Genomic DNA, 4,679 nt, shown 5'->3' with positions numbered 1-4,679 from the left:
CCCCTGCTTGCCACCCCCTGGCTCCGCCCCTGCCTGTCACAGAATGCGTTCATTTATTCTGTATTTTTTCTCAATCAACCGAATGGAAATAAATAAATATCCATTTATGAAGTAATAGATCACACAGGAAAAAATAACTTTACGCAAGCATCCTAAATGGGATTTTGATTTGACAATTGCAGAGCTAAAGGGAAAAAAAAAACATGCAGCGGAGGTTTAATCCTTGTATGAAGACATCTAATAATAAAGCGAGCAGAACTATTTTAAATGTCTTTGTTCTGATGTGAGGTATGGAGGTTTAATCCTTCTAATGTATCGGCAACTTCCTTCATTGATGGCCGGGACATAGGAACTGGGTTAAGGCATCTCAGAGCAAGCATAGCCACTTCTGAAGCTTGTTTGGTTGCATACTTCCCCTGCAACCTGGGATCCATTGTATGCCTCAACTTTGTTCTATCTGATAGAATTGGCAAAGTCCATCCCAGCAGATTTTGTTTCTCAGGTGGGCGATTTTTTATCAATTGCTCGTAATCCTGTCAGCATCTCGACCAAAACTACTCCGAAACTGTACACATCGCTCTTCACATGCAGTCTTCCTGACCAATCAACAAACTAAATGTCATGGCTTTGAAGTGAAGTAAGCACAGATTTTGTGATCTCTTTGAAGCAAAACATCATTGAACCATCAAGACATCCAAAGCTTAAAAGGTGCAAGAAATCAATCACCTCCAGTCTTGTATTCAGGGTCAACATAACCACGAGTGCCCAAAACATTTCCTGTTACATATTGACTGCCATCATTGGGTCCCCATTTTGCTAAGCCAAAATCTGACAACTTTGGAATATAGGACTGCATACAGAGACTTCGATGTTAGGAATAATCTTAGGGGTGTCTTTTCAGATTAAATTTTTTGTTTGGTCTTTTGATTGCTTTAAAATATAATTATAGATTAAAAAAAGAAGAAGTAAGTGAACTATGAGGCCTGTTGGATATCATTTCAATTTCTATCTTCATTTTTTTTTGTCTTCTTTTCATGTTTTGCTTTTGATATTTATTTTCTTAGACGATGGCAATTTATTTGTTAACACAATGCTAGTTTTTGCATTAATTATTGAATTAGAATTTAGCACTTGTGTGTGATCTCCTTTTGCCATCAATGAGAGGTAAGATTATGATTTGCAGAAAAACTTAAAAGAGAAGGCAATGTTCAAAGATATAATATGGTAATTTTTATCTGTTTACATATGGAAATTCGGTGATCTCCTTTTGCCATCAATGAGAGGTAGGATTATAATTTGCAGAAAAACTTAAAAAGAGAAGGCAATGTTCAAAGATAAAATAAGGTAATTTTTATCTGTTTACAGTTGGATATTCAGAAACTACACAGAACTTTACCTCATTAAGCAAAATATTTGAGGTCTTGAAGTCTCTGAAAATTACTGGCCTCTCCATTGCATGCAAATAAGACAAGGCTTGAGCCATTCCTGCAGCAATCTTTACCTTTGTTTGCCAAGGAAGTATGCGGTCTGAGCGCTCTGCACAGCACAGAGGTTTTTGATCTATGAAATTAATTACTGCATAATGAATCTCTTGAATAACTAGATTTTCAACAATGCAGACTGCAGGTTCTTACTCCCAAACAAATGGTAATTTAAACTGCCTTTCTCCATGAATTCATAGACAATAAGCAACTCTTCTTCAGCCTGACAGTATCCTAGCAGCTTTACAATGTTAGGATGAGAAACCCTTGCTAAGAAACCGACCTCCGTCTGTACCAATAAATTTCCACAAGTTGTAAACAGTATAATTAATTATAATACGCTTACAGGAAACAATAGGAGAATTTGAAAGCTAGCAAAGTTTAGGTTCAAATACGAGGCTAAATAACCATACGTCAAAACCAAACATGCAAGGGTAAGAATAATTGAATATACCAACGCGTATAGTCGTACCAGAAATTAATAAAAGGATATCCACCTCTTTCATTGTTGATTAAGTTACTCTAACAACGATGAAAGGGTTTTCTGCCGATACTAGTTTATTTATTTATTTATTTTAAATGGATAACTAAGGCTAGATTAGAGAACTTTTTTAACCTAATTTTTACAATTTCATTCATCGTATAAGTATCTAGTCATTACTTGAATTTAATGTGTTTCATTTATAACTATAAAAAATATATTTTTATTTGAAAAATTTAAATATTTAAGTTGAGATGATATAATATTAGAATTTTATTGATTAAATAATTATAAGTTTAAATTTTATTATCTTTATTTTATATGATAAAATTAATAGTAGTGTAGTATGAGTCTCTGTATATTTTAAATTTAAAAAGATTTCACTTTTAAAATTATATGAAAAAATAATATAAACTGGATATGATGATATTCAAAAAAATAACTTCATCTATGATATCCATAGAAAATAGAAGTACTAGCCCATAAGGCCTAACTAATCTTAAAAAATACGTTAAGAGATGAGAATTGTCCATGAGCTTTTAAGGGACTTCATATCCATAGATTCTAATATCATTTAATATATATATATATATATATTAATTTTAAATTTTAAATTAATATATAAATTATATTATTTTGTAATAAATATTTCAAGTAAAAAGATTTTAAGTTTAAGATTTGTATAATCTCATCACTATCTTATATTTAATTTTAACAAATAGAATGTGGTAATAAAATTTAAATTTATTATAGCTTGATTAATAAAGTTCTAATTCTATAAGTTAAGAATCATCTCACTTTATTTTATTTTTTTTAATTTTAGATTGATATGGTATGAATATTATTTCAAATAAATAAATAGATAATATAATATAATGGAGAATTACTTGCCACTGTCGAAGTTCGTGCTTGCTGTTTGAATCCAATTTCTTGACAGCAATGCGAAGTTTCCTAATCCCTCAATCGGCAGCTTTTGGTTGAGCAAACCCTTGTAGACACTGCCAAACCCTCCCTTTGCCAGCAACATATCACTTCTAAAATTGAAGGTTGCTTCCTTCAATTGCTTCAGCGTGAAAACTATCTTAACTCTGACACAATCTTGAAAAGCTGAGAATTCAACTTCCTCGGGGACAAATTTACCCCGAATAGTTCCCTTTGCTTGAGACATCCTTGTTGTGACATTGGTGGTGGCTATAGAGAACCAGCTGTTGCCGGAGACGTTGTTAGCCAGCGAAGATATATCACCTGAGTCCAAGTTATACAAAATGGTAAAACAGAGGCCCTGCAACATAATGACATTGATAACGAGCAAGAATAAGGACGTGGTTATGGTCAACATTCAGAAACCAACCTTCAGTGAGATTTCCAGGGGAGGTAGGAACTATGTCTGGGTCAGGTAATGGATCCAGGGCTAGTTCTGGAGCTGGAGTTGCAGCTGGGACTGTTGCAGGATCTGTAGCTGCGGCAGTTGCAGGAGCTGTAGCTGGGGCAGTTGCAGGATCTAGGCCTGCGGCTGAATTACAAGAAATGCAACTGCAGCAAATCCCCATGAAAAGAAGTCTATCTTTCTTGTATCAATAATCACAATGTCTCCGGAAAAATGAGTGAGAGAGATTCATTGATTTAGATAAGTTCATTCTCAAGCGCCGACGAAATGTCTCCCTGGCAAGATGGTAAGAAATAAGTTAAAAGGCGCGGGGTCCCACGCCACCGTTTTATCGATTGACATGGTGATTTACTTTTTAGTCCCTTTTCTTTCTTTCTTTTCTAATTACATTTTTATAAGCTCCAATTGATGAACTGTTAAAATATATTTATTAAGGAATGAAAAGATTCAAAGATAAATGATTAAACAGAAAAACACAACAAATGAGATGGTTTTTCTAAGCTTGGGCCAAAACACACTTTGATCCTCTAACTTTACAAATTATAAACTTTTAGTCCCTAAAAATTTATGAAATTTTATTTTGATCCTAAAATTTATTTTATTCATTTTTTGGTTCATGATTTGAGAGATGAAAGAGAAAATAGTTGTATTTAGATAGTAGAGAAAAAAATCACAATTGAGATTGAATCTAACTATAAAAATAAAAATAAGTGATGTCATTATCAAATAATTTTTTTTGTTAAAAAGAGTTTATCTAATGTTTTTTTTTAAAATAACTTGCTTGAAATGATAGATTTGAACCCGAAAAAAATTTTAGTTTTAAATTGATGGTAGATTTTGAGTTAATTTTTGGATTATTAAGTGCTATGAATATGTTTTACGAGGTACATGTTTATGATATTGTTTTTTGAGTTTAAAATAAGTGTTTCTTGGTCTGAAACAAATAAGTCTGATTTTTTAATAAGTAAAAATCACTAAATTTTGAGCAGAGTATGCAAGGCAAACCTTAAATTTTTCTTTTAAAAAAAGCCTAGATACGCGGATTGCTCCAAAATCACACACCTTGGGCTTTTCTAGAGGTGAAGGAGCTCTAAATCACCTAAGCTTGAGAGGCTAAGCTTTTATTAATTTTTTTTTCCTTTTGTATTGTTACCCGTTACATTTGATATTTAAAAAAAAAAAACTTTTTTTAGTTTCATTATTTAAAATTTGATTAATTATTAATTGGACAATGAAATTTGTTTAATTTTATTTTTTTAATCACTTAATATTTAGTTATTTCTTAATTTTATAAATATTTATTTTAGATTTAAAAAATTAAAAAAAAATT

The 4,679-nt window shown here is 31.8% G+C and overlaps 1 pseudogene; it reads right to left on the bottom strand.

Moving 5' to 3' along the window:
* Positions 1-86: 86 nt before the first annotated feature.
* LOC105117121 (probable serine/threonine-protein kinase NAK) lies at positions 87-3,623 on the bottom strand (annotated as a pseudogene).
* Between the last annotated feature and the right edge of the window lie 1,056 nt (positions 3,624-4,679).

The sequence above is a fragment of the Populus euphratica genome, unplaced genomic scaffold, assembly GCF_000495115.2.
Source record: "Populus euphratica unplaced genomic scaffold, PopEup_1.0 scaffold1185.1, whole genome shotgun sequence".
Taxonomy (NCBI): Eukaryota; Viridiplantae; Streptophyta; class Magnoliopsida; order Malpighiales; family Salicaceae; genus Populus; species Populus euphratica.
Note: the sequence above shows the minus strand (reverse complement) of the source record. Positions and strands in the feature narration are given on the sequence as shown.